We start from the raw sequence: 13,102 nt of genomic DNA on the forward strand, positions 1-13,102 counted from the left end.
GAATGAAGTAATTAGTTGTTGTTGCGTCCGTCTTAGTGATGCTGCTGCCATATGCTAGACATGATATTTATCTGGTTGATTTATTTGCCTTTGCTTCATTTAGATGGGAATTGTTGATGCCATCTTAGACCTAGTGAGTAGTGGGACCACGCTGAGAGAAACTGATTTAAAAATATGATGAGCACTTAAGCAATGGTTTAGATTTGTGAAATTTTTAATATTGACAGTGAGTTCATAGAAAAGATTTAATAATGAAATTTCACATTTTTGAAGATATGTTTTACTAGTATGCTAAATCATTATGGACTTTGCACTGTGCTCAGTTGTTTAAATTACTACTAAAGGTTGAGAGTTATGAGTTATGACCATATCTTATGCCTGGCTACTTTTTGAATTATTATTTGTTCCGCTGCATCAATGGAAATTGTTTTAAATGTCGTTCGTTGTCAGATTTTTCTCTCAATCCTGTGTTTATGTTATCTTTTCTTCATTTGTTTTGAAATCTAATTCTTATTTGGTTTAAGCAACTCTTGTTTTTTTATTTTTTTTATTTTCTTTTTTTAATTGGTAGCTAAAATAGAAAATTTATCGAATTGACTGTGTAATCGGCATTTGTATCCAAGTAACTAACTAACCATAACTCCATAAAACTAAAATTATGATCTTCTCCTTTTATGGATCGTGAGAATTGAGAATTAACAATTACTATTATTATTGGTTGTCACCATTTGAATGATTTCTTTAATTATCCCTTTTTCTTTATCCATTATTTAGATTAACGAGTGTGAGAAACGACAAAATAAACCTGCTTTTTAGTTTTGCATAATTTGCTCAAATTGGAAAATGTGGATTATTATTATTATTATTATTTAGATTAACGAGTTTGAGAAACGACAAAATAAACCTGCTTTTTAGTTCTACTTTCTTGAGTTCAAGTTTACATTAGCATGGTTGTGCTATGTATTTCAGTTATCTGATCTTAGAATTAATATTAGTTGATTTGGGTTTGTGTTTGCGAAGCTCTACCACTGCTTTCTTCTTTCTTGGATGATCAGGTTTCTGTTGACCACTCCTTACGTGACCTCACTTCAGGTAAGTAATTATAAGTTATCAAACTCTGAACTTTAATTCATGAAAGTGTAAGCCTCTAGCATAATAGTCCCCAACTATAGAGAAGAGACATATTTGTGTAGTACTTTTTTTATGTGCTTGGGACTCATCACCCCATCATCGTAGGATGATATAGTGGGTGGCCAGTTAAAATGGGATCACAGTCCATCCTATGATTTGATGTGTTGAGAGAATGAATTTGAAGTGAGTAGTGAGAGCCACATTTTATGCTATGATGAGTTTCAAGTGAATACACAAAAATGAGTTATTTTATCGCTACTTTGATGCAACAAGCACTCTCAATTTGTATTAATGTTGATTGCTGGTTTTAGAGTTCCAATAAGGAATTTGGCATAAATAAGTGCATGATCGCTAAAATGTTGATCGCTTAAATTTGTATTAATGTTCCAATTTGTATAAATGTTGATCGCTCAAATTGGCAAATTGGCATAAATATGTGCATGATATATAAGGAATTTGGTCTCTATTTTAAAAATATTTATTCTTATCACTTTTCGCAATTTATGTACAAACTTAAGTTTTATTTTGAATTGTGTATTTGTGTTCAAAAAGTAATGGGTCAGAAATTTTCTCATGAAGGGGTTAATAGTGAGCATATATCATATGATCAGTATGAGCATAGGAGGAAGAAAAACATGATGAAGTTGACAGGGATTATATGGATGAGGACGACACAAATGTGGAACCAATGTTCGATTATCACGGCTTCGACGAAGGGTATAACATTGACTCACTCGAAGACATTGTGATGATTGAATTTTGGAACATCAGGGACGAATATGTATGTCATTTTCACTTTTCTGATGTCAACATTACATTTGAGTTCTACAATAGATATGCAAGGCCAAGAGGCTTTAGTGCTCGGAAGAACAGGACTAGGAAGAGTCGTGCGAGCGTACTTAAGTTGAAGAATTTTGTATGTCATCGTGAAGGATTTAGACCACAAAATAATAATGGCATTGGAAACTTTAAGAAAAAACCTACACCAGAGACAAGGTGTGGCTACAGTGCAATGATGGAGATTCGTCTAGATGCACCTAGTGATCGTTGGTTTATTTCTTATTTTTCTGATGAACACAGTCATCCGCTTCTGGATCCTCGGTTGACTGGATTGTTTCGTGGGCATAGATTCATGTCCGAGGCTGATATTGGCCACATGATTAACATGGAAAAGGGTGAGATTAGTGTTGGACAGATATATCGAACATTAGCAAATTAGGCATGTGGCTACGAGTATCTCTTTTTCACGCAAAGGGACATATACAATAAAATAGCAAAGCAGAGGCGCCAGTTACCTAGTGATGCGTATGCAGATTTGAAGTATCTAGAAGATCAAGCAACAAATGACCCTTCTCTCTATTTTAATTATCACGTGGATGCCGATGGTACTTTGTACAATTTATTCTGGTGCAATAGTCTCAGTAGGGCAAATTACTCATTATTTGGTGATGTGCTGCCTTTTGATGCTACCTATAAGAGGAATAAATATATGTGTCCATTGGTGGTATTTTCTGGTGTTAATCATCACAATCAAATAATTATTTTTGCTGTTGCTTTAATTTGCGACGAGAAAAAAGACACATATAGGTGGTTACTACAACAACTGAAGGTGGCAATGAATGGGAAAGCACCTGTTTTAGTTATCACGAATGGTGATCTATCAATGAAGTTTGCCATTGAGAAAGAGTTTTCTAATGCACATCATAGATTATGTGCATGGCATCTGATTCGCAATGCAATAAGTAATATTGGCAAGCCCCAGTTTACCTCCATGTTTAAAAAGTGTATGCTATGCGACTATGAAATTGATGTATTTCGTCAAAAGTGGTTTGAAATGGTTGAGGGATTTGGTGTCGAAAACAAGAGTTGGGTCCTAGATATGTATAAGAAGAGACATTCATGGTCAACTGCACATATAAGATGAAAGTTTTTTACTGGTTTTCGGACTACTTCTCGATGCGAGGGATTAAACTCAATCATTGCAAAGTATGTCAATTCAAGGTACAATCTAGTTGAGTTCATTTAACACTTTAATCGATGTGTCAACCATATTTGGTGGAAAGAGGTCCAGGCTGACCTCGCATCTATGAATGGGTGACCCAGTATGCAAACGTGTTTTTAACAGTTAAAGAGGAGTGTTGCCAATGTTTACACCCTATCAATATTTTATATGTTCCAACCAATCTTTGTACGAGCTGCATCAATAAAGGTAATAAATATGAGGCAAACTGGCTCTTATATGATTTACTCTGTCGGTTTGGCCCGAACGCCAAATAAAATGTGGCGTGTATTCTTTTTTGACATTTAGATGGAATTCAATTGTTCATGTATGAGAATGGAATCATTTGACATACCTTGTGAACACATAATTTGCGTCTTGGTGCATGAAGATATAGATGAGCTGTCAAGGTCATTAGGAGAGAGAGGAATCTGAGGCTGAGTTGGGTTCCTGCCACCGCCGATCTGCCCAGCTGCCGTCGCTCCGTCGCCCACGAGCTACCGGTGGTTCTTGCTTTGGCCTCTGCTTGCTGCTTTTGCTTGAGCTTCTACTTTGGCTTCTTATTGAATTTGTGCTTCTTCTTTGGCTTCTTGTGCTTCTGCTTGTTGATTTGGCTTTGTGCTTGAACTTCTGCATCTATTTCTACTTCAGTTTCTGCTTTCTGCTTCTGCCTTCTGCTTGTGTTAATTTTTTTTGCTTTCTGCTTCTGCTTGTGTTGATTTCTATGTTCATTTAAATTTTTTTGAATGTTGAATGTTGTGTTATTATTGATTTGAATGTTCTGTTATTATTGATAATGGATTCTTGAATTTGAATGTATGTTCTGTTGTTATTGTTATTGTGGAAAGAAATGGCTGATAGTGGAAATAAGGACGGTGATGGTGGTGGAGAATGCAGAATGAACAGTGGTGGTGGAGAATGCAAAATGATCGGATGGCTGATAGTGGAAATAAGGGGGTGACGATGGTGGAGAATGCAGAATGAACGGTGGTGGCAGGGAATACAAAATGAACGGTAGTGTAGTTGGGGGTTGGGGGTATTGTTGTCTTTTAAAAAATTATTTTATTAAAAAGGACGATTTTAATACAAAAAAAAATATTAAGGATGATTTTAAATCTAAAATGACTTTGGAGACGATTTTGATTCTGACCCTCAACGTTAGGGACCAAAATAATACTTATCCCTAAATAAAAATATTCCACTTAAGGGGTTCAATTTCAATCCTACTTCTTATATATGCAGTAACTCATTGTTAGTGACAAATCTTTAAATAGAATTTTAATCTACAGTGGATTAGTCATTGGCCTGGTTGAGAATATCGTGGATAAGAAAAAGAAATATTAGACTTTTTTAATTAGTTTGTGGTTTAATTATGCTGTTAATTTCTATAATTTCACCAAATTTATAATCAAATTTTTATATTTATTTTCTTTTAATTGGGTTCCTATACTATTTTTAATTTTGGAATTAAATCCGTACTTGTGTAAAAATATTAGAATTAACGAAATATTTTTTCGCAAATTAAAAGTACTCACAATTAAAAAATTAATTAAAACTTTAATTATATATTTTTTGGAAGAAATATTCCGTTATTTCAACGTTTTTTATACGAAAATGATTTAATTATAAAATAAAAAATAGTATAAAAATTTAATTAAAAAAATTATAAAAATCTAATTATTACAAATTTAGTAAAATTTAGAGACCAACATCATTATTAATAAACTTTAGTTTGTAAGAATTTTTGTATTTTATAATATAATTTAATTTTAATATATTCTCAATCTTATTTTTATAATTTTATTTAAAAAGAATTTTAGATCTTTTTTATTTTTAATACAAAATATTTTTACAAACTGAACAAATCCTTAATTCTTTGCTCGTTTAAAGAGAGGGATAAAAAAAAAAAAGAAGAGAACCAGAAAAGGATGGGGTGATTTTGGTAGTTTTCATCGTTTGAATTTGATGTGAAGCAACAGAAAATATAAAGCACAGAAGAAAACGGATCTGAAACTCACGAAATCCTTTTAGAAATAATTTTTTTCTAAAGTATTAATTTCTTATCCATACCTCTATATATGGTATTTTGCATTGTGGATAAACCGATAAAGTGAATAATGTTATATGGAGTTATTAATATAAAATATAAGTTATAATATATATTAAAAATAAGTTAAATAATATACGTATTTTTATATAAATATGTAATTCAATATTCAAGTAGTTTTCTTGAGATAAATTAAAAAGAACTTAATATAATTTTTTCACACTTCTCTCTCAGCTTTAACCAAGGAAAAAAAATACCACAAAAAAATTTCTCTAATTTATCTTTATTGAGGTAATGACAAAAAATATACTTTTTTTTCTTGATTTATTTTTTTTTTAATTTATTTCTTCGGATCCTCATCTAAACAAACTACTATCAGGGTCATTGTAAATGTCCACTCTAAGATCTTATCATTAAGGTTTTCTCTCTAGGATAAAATATTAAGTATATTATGCCACTTGCGTTATGTAAAATCCACATTTTAAATTGACTCTGACTTAACATTGAAATTGATTTGCAAACAGTTTCATCAATAATTGTTGTTAGAAATAAGAGATTGAGAGAGTAATTTGAAAAGTGTATTATTGAGTTGTGATCAAAAGTATAATATATAAGGGGTATTTATAGGTGGTAAATGAATCAGAGCAATAAAGGCATAGAATCCTACAATTAATATACAGATATACTAGACGATACTAATTGATCTAAATTGATTCTAATGATTCTCTAACATCCCCCCTCAAACTCAAGTGGGAGCTAAGGATACCAACTTGAGTTTGGATAATAGAGTCCGAAAACGAGTCGGGTGATGAGCTTTCGTGAAGATATCAGCAGTCTGATCTAGTGTTCCAACAGCAATGAGACGAACAGCATCAATAAGGATATGTTGCCGAACAAAGTGACAATCAATCTCAATGTGTTTGGTGCGTTCATGAAACACATCATTATGGGCGATCTGAATAGCACTGCGGTTATCACAAAAAACATCAGTAGGGAACGACTGAGGAGCACCCAGATCTTCGAGAAGCCAACGAACCGAGATAACTTCAGCAATGGTGTCAGCGAGGGCACGGTACTCAGCTTCTGTGCTTGAGCGAGCAGTGAACGTTTGCTTCTTAGCACGCCAAGAAATGAAAGTGTCGCCAAGAAACAAACAGTAACCAGTAGTAGAACGACGATCAGTGGGATCACCAGCCAAATCAGCATCGGAGTAAGCCTGAAGAGACAAAGAGGAATGGACAGAAAAATAAAGGGCATGAAATAGAGTGCCTTTGATGTAGCAAAGAATGCGAAGAACTGCCGCATAGTAAGTAGTACGAGGAGCTGGCAAGAACTGGCTAAGTACATGAACTGGATAGGTGATGTCTGGTCGGATGACAGTCAAGTAGACGAGACCGCCAACTAACTGTCGATAGAGAGTCGGATTATCCAAAACAGTGCCATCCATAGGGGTAAATCGAACATTAGGCTCAAGAGGAGTAGACTCAGTGCGACTATTTGTAATCCCAGCGCGAGCAAGAAGATCTGAAGCATACTTAGCCTGAGAGAAATAGATGCCATCATCGGTGGAGATGACCTCGAGACCAAGAAAATAGCTGAGAGAACCAAGATCTTTCATCTCAAAGGTACGGTGAAGTGAGGCCTTGAGATCAGAGATACCATCAACATCATCCCCAGTAATGATCATGTCATCAACATACAAAAGTAGAAGAACAACTCCACGTTCGCTTTTACGAATGAAAAGGGCATTCTCATGAGGGCTATAAGTAAAACCAAGACTGCATATGGTAGTGCTGAACTTGTCAAACCATTCACGAGGAGCTTGCTTAAGTCCATAAAGTGCCTTGCGAAGGAGACAAACCTTATTAGAAGGACAAGGATATCCCGGAGGTGGTTTTATATAGACTTTCTTTTTCAAATCCCCATTAAGAAATGCATTCTTCACATCCATTTGACTGAGAGACCATTTTTTAACCGCAGCAATGGCAAGAAGAGCTCTAACAGACGTAAGACGAGCGATAGGGGCAAAAGTCTCTTCATAATCAATACCATACTCTTGCGTACAACATTGAGCAACCAAGCGGGCCTTATAATGGTCAATAGAGCCATCAGAGCGAGTCTTGATCTTGTATACCCATCTACTGCCTACAACTTCCTGATCAGAAGGAGGAACAACCAAATCCCAAGTATGTGCTTTTTCAAGTGCCTGTATTTCTTCTTGCATTGCTTGTTGCCAATTTGGGTTTGAGGAGGCTTCTCTGAATGTCTTAGGTTCATGTTGATGAAGAATAGTAGAAAAGCAATGGTAATAAAAAAGATGAGGAGGTAGATTCTGTACCCTAGAAGAACGAGCGGGAGGAGGAGGCATGACGGTAGGAGTAGGATCATCGTCCGGTCTGGAATCATTGGAAGATGGAGAAGGCGGAAGAACAGGAGGCTATGGAGGGTCACTCGAGATAGAATCTGTAGAATCATCACTAGGAAAAAGATCAACATTGGGGTTAGTAAACAAAGGTGACTGAGTAGGAGGAATGGACTCAAAGGATGAGAATCGAGAAAACATGTGGTGCTCCCAGAAGACAACATGACGAGATATACGAATACGTTTAGAGAGAGGATCCCAACAACGATAACCCTTGTGTTCAGTGCCATAACCAAGAAAACAACACATACGAGCCCGAGGTTCAAGTTTACTATGTTCATGAGGCTGAAGAAGAACAAAACATACACAATCGAAAACTCGAAGAGAACTATAATCTGGGGAGGTATGATAAAGACGCTCAAAAGGAGTAACATTACCAAGAACAGAAGAAGGGAGTCTATTGATAACAAGAACAGCAGTAAGAACAGCTTCACCCCAAGTACGCTCAGGACACGAAGAAGAAAGGAGCATTGCACGGACGGAGTCAAGAATGTGACGGTGTTTGCGTTCAACTCTACCATTTTGTTGAGATGTACCAGGACAAGAAAACTCAGACAAAGTACCCTGTTCTGCAAGAAAGGCTAAGAGTTTGGAATCACATTATTCCATAGCATTATCACGTCGGAAAACTTTAATGACCTTGGAAAATTGAGTTTTAATCATAGTAGCAAAGTTGATATAGAGATGAGGTAACTCATGGCGATTAGTCATCAAATAAACCTAAGTAAAACGGGAATAATCATCAACGAAAATGACAAAGTATCGAGCTCCGCCCATAGAGGCAGTGGGAGCGGGGCCCCAAACATCAGAGTGAATGAGATCAAAAGGAGAGCAAGCAAGAGATGAATTATTGTGAAAAGATAAAGCAGGTTGTTTGGCAGTTTGGTAAGAAATGCAATCAAAAGATTCATTTGGAACCTGACCTAAAACACCCTGAGACACAAGAGGACGCAGTTTTCCTAAGGATGTGTGGGCAAGACGCTGATGCCATAAGTGGAGGGTAGAGGGAGAAGAAGCAGCACAGATATTTGGTACAGGAAGAATATGAAGATTCTCGAGTTTAAACAACCTTCCGACCTTACGTCCAGTCCCGATGATTTGTCCCGTCCGAGGATCCTGTACACGACAACCAGAAACGAAAAAAGTGACTTCAAAACCCATATCAACAAGTTGACCAACAGAAATAAGATTGAAGTTTAATTTGGGAATATAATAAGTATCAGGAAGATTAAGAGTTGAATGGAATATAGAACCCTTGTGTGTTGCATGCAAGAGGGAGCCATTTGCAGTATTGACAGAATGTCCATTTGTAGTGGTAGACATGGATGAGAAAATATTACGCAATGGAGACATGTGATTAAATCAACCCGAGTTAAAGTACCATTTAGAATTACTTGGAGGGGTGGAAAAAACAATAGGGGTATTACCAGAAACAGAGAGAAGATGCTAAAGAAGAGATGCAATATCAGAAAGAGAGACAGGAGACGAGTTGAGTGGATTAGGACGTGGTGGGCGAGTAGGACATGCAGTAATTAAATGTCCCGAGAGCTTGCAGTAACGGTAGAACAGCTGTGAACAATGGTAGCTAATATGACCTTTCTGGTGGCATGTGCGACATTCAACAGAAGGACAGTCGAGGAAGAGGTGCCCAGAACGGTTACAATTTCGACAGAATTTATCTTTTCTGTTGGTGGCAGCAAAAACATCTGGCTTTTCCATAATAATAGTCACAAAGATCAAAGAGAGGAGAGAAAACAGCAATTTCGGAGCAGAAAATGAGAAATTGGAGTGCAGAATCGGAAAGAGCTCACCCAAAACCCTTAGGGAGGGTCCTGCTTGTCCGCCACGTCAACAGTGACGTCAGCGCCACGATGACACGTGGCAGCAACGGAGAGGAGTGACAGAAACACGCTGGCAGTGACGTGGAGCACGGGTCAACCGCGGGTCGGGTCGGGTCGGGCGCAGGTCGGCGGATACCAAGGATGCCTTCGCTGCGACACGTGGAAGCACCAGGAGCGTCTGATCGCGGCGAAGATCCAACGGCTGCTGAAGCTTCTAGAAGGCAAAACAATAGAGGTGGCCAGAAAGGTTTCGGCGGCGCGTCCGGAGGCGTCTGGTGGCGATGTTGGCATCGTTGGAAAGCTGACGAAGAGAATATCACAATGATGACGGAGGTGACGAACCAAAGCGTCGGAAACAGATCGAAAAATGAGGGCAAAGAGGCACGGGTGGAATCTGGAAGGAAGATCAACCTGGTCGTGGCAGCGTCTTTCGGCGGCATGTGGAGGCGCGTCTGGCGGCGGATGGCGGCGGTTCTGGTTGCGATGGAATCACGGCGACAAGACGAACAAGATGGTTATGGGAGTGACGAACCAAAGCGTCGAAAAGGGAACGAAAACAGAGGCCAAAGAACACTGCCGGAAAGGAAAAACAAAGGGGTTATGAACTAATATTCATTAAAAAAAAAGACCTAAACTTTTGATACCATGTTAGAAACAAGAGACTGAGTGAGTAATCTGAAAAGTGTATTATTGAGTTGTGATCAAAGGTACAATATACAAGGAGTATTTATAGGTGGTAAATGAATCAGAGCAATAAAGACATAGAATCCTACAATTAATATACAGATATACTAGACGATACTAATTGATCTAAATTGATTCTAATGATTCTCTAACAATTATTATTCGTTTTAATCCAAATCAACTCAATTAGATGTCATCGTTTGTAATTAATAATTTCCACGTGGAATTATTTTTTTAAAATTATAAAAAAATTAAAAGTTATGTTAAAAATATTTTAAAAAATGTAGATCGTTAATAGAATGCTACTAAATTTAACATAAAACTTATACTAGACAATAATAGCCAAACCAAATTATAACTTATAAAGTGAAAATTAAGATTGCAGCTAATAAAGAATGGCACCCTTTTGAATGCAGCCTCCTTGGGTGGTAATGGGTAGGGTAGGTAAGGTTTGGATCCAACCCTAACCCTACTTGCGGGTTGATATTTTTATATAAACTCAATTCTATCTTACTTGCGGGTTAATAATATCCTAACTCTAACCCAATCTGTTCTTAATCTGCGGGTACCCGATTCTACCCGCGGGTTATAAAAAATATACAACATTATCATATAACTTGATAATAATTTAAAATAGAACTGATTTTTATGTAAAAAAAAATTATCAATTAATGATTTTCTTTTAGTAGTTAAGGATCTTTTGTATTTAGTGAGAAGTCTTTAATTCAACATTCATTTAAAACATATTTTTATATAAGTATATAATATAAATATATATAGAGTGCAGGTTGGTCGGGTAGGGTTGAGCCTCAACCCGCACTCTACCCGACCCACACGAAGATCCTACCCGCACCCTACTGTACCCACTGCGGATCGGGTTGGCAATCCTACCCGATCGGATGGGGTCGGATTGGTACCTGTGAGTAGGGTACATATTACCATCCCTACTTTTTGGGCATTATAATTGCGTAACATGACTAAATACTTAATTAAAAAATGAAATCTTCTTGTATATTTTGAGAGCAAATGAGTATTTTATTTTGTGTTATTTATTTTGTCATGCTTTATTTTAATTAGAATTAGAATTTAAGATTTTAGGATTTAGAGTTTTAAAATTAAAATTTAAAAATTATTTTATTAGTATTTTTAAAATTTAAACTAAACATAATAATAAATCACAATTAATTGATGAAAGCAAGATCAGTTATGAATTACTCCGAAGACATGTAAGATTTTTTCTTAAAAAATGCTGAATTGATCAGATGAAGTTAAATACTTAAAATACTTTTTAGAGTTGGGACATGTTTCATTGGATTTAAATATTTATTCGTATCTGACTTTCTATTTTGGGGTGGTGGTTTGGGTTATTCTATGGGCGCATGTGTTAAAATTGTCTATTCAAGTCACTTCATTCAAAGTCAAGTCATTTCCACAATACAATGGGTGTTTATAATTAGGAAAATTTTGCAATTAAAAAGTGTTAATTAACAAGTAATATCACATTTGTACACCACTCGTAATAATTGTACTTGCATGGGTCATATTAAAATTGCAAATTGCAAGCAAATTGTAGTACAAAGCAAATGGCCGCCATAATAGAATGCAGTACAAGTAATGAAGTAACCAATAATAATAAAACCAAATGTGACATAGTTGGAATTGTTCGCCATCATCAATTAACTATTATGACACCATTCACAAACACAGCTAAATGCAATGTTTCCACTTTGGAGAAGTGACATGGCCAAAATCTATTGTTTTTATATTCACTTTAGTGTAGAGCTCGCAATGAGTAGGGTGGCCCTACCCTAATCTTACCTGCGGGTTGAAAATTTTATTAAAATTCTACCTTACTCTATCTGTGGGTTGAGAATCTCTCAATCCTAACCCTACCGCACCCTAAAATTCTAAACCCTACCATACCCTATCCTACCCGCCGAAATATCAAATTTGTTCAAAGTAAATATAAAATTCAATCATTTCGAATTTTATACATATTAATAACATAAAAAATAAAAAACTAATGCTCTAAATTACTAAATTAACCAACTAGTTTTAGTGATTGTTCATTTATTGTAAGTTATTACATAAGGGAGGTTGTGGGTTCAACTCTCACTTCCTTCACTATATACCTAATTTTTATAAAATATGTGTTATATATGAGGTGCAGGTAGGATAAAATATGGTATACCCTAAATCCGTATCCTACCATACCCGCAGACATGCGAACGGATTAGACCGGATTGAGTAGCCGCGGATAGAATATGAATTGCCAGTCCTACACTAGTGTGCTAGGCTCGTGGAACCCACGGGACAAAAAGACAAAAACATATGTTAAGTAATATCATGTCGTATAATTAGTTAATTACTTCAATTACATTTCAAAACTATACAATGGGTGTTCAGTCAGTTCTAGATAAAATTAATTTAATTAATTAATTTCCTTTCAAAATGTACAAAATAATAAAAAAAATGTTTAATTATTCTATTAATTTTTATAATTTTACTAAATTTTTAATTAAATTTCTATATTTTTTTTTTTCAATTGAGTCTCTCTATCGTATTAGATTTTATAATTAAGTTATTGTTATGACAAAAAATTAGAATTAACAGAATATTTTGTTAAACAAAATGAATATGTCTAATACTTAACTGAATATTTTATATAGTTAAATAGAATATTCCATTAATTCTAACATTATTTTATGATAAGGACTTAATTACAAAATCTAATATAATATAAAAATTTAATTTAAAAAAATTATAAAAATTTAATTAAAAATTTAATAAAATTATAAAAACTCACCGAAAAAAAAAATCGATACACTAGCTACCACGAAAATAGCTAGACTTTGGTAGCTATATATAATATTTTTTTTATGAGTTATTACTTATTACTCCATTTAGATATAGATATATTAATTAATTTGTTTCATGCAATGCAGACAAGTATCGCCTTGTTAGTGTCATTTTTTTAT

At 35.3% G+C, this 13,102-nt stretch overlaps 1 pseudogene; it reads left to right on the forward strand.

Moving 5' to 3' along the window:
• Positions 1 to 1,685: 1,685 nt before the first annotated feature.
• LOC107633869 (protein FAR1-RELATED SEQUENCE 5-like) lies at positions 1,686 to 3,055 on the forward strand (annotated as a pseudogene).
• Positions 3,056 to 13,102: the final 10,047 nt, after the last annotated feature.

The sequence above is a fragment of the Arachis ipaensis genome, chromosome B3, assembly GCF_059453495.1.
Source record: "Arachis ipaensis isolate K30076 ecotype BB chromosome B3, ASM5945349v1, whole genome shotgun sequence".
NCBI lineage: Eukaryota > Viridiplantae > Streptophyta > Magnoliopsida > Fabales > Fabaceae > Arachis > Arachis ipaensis.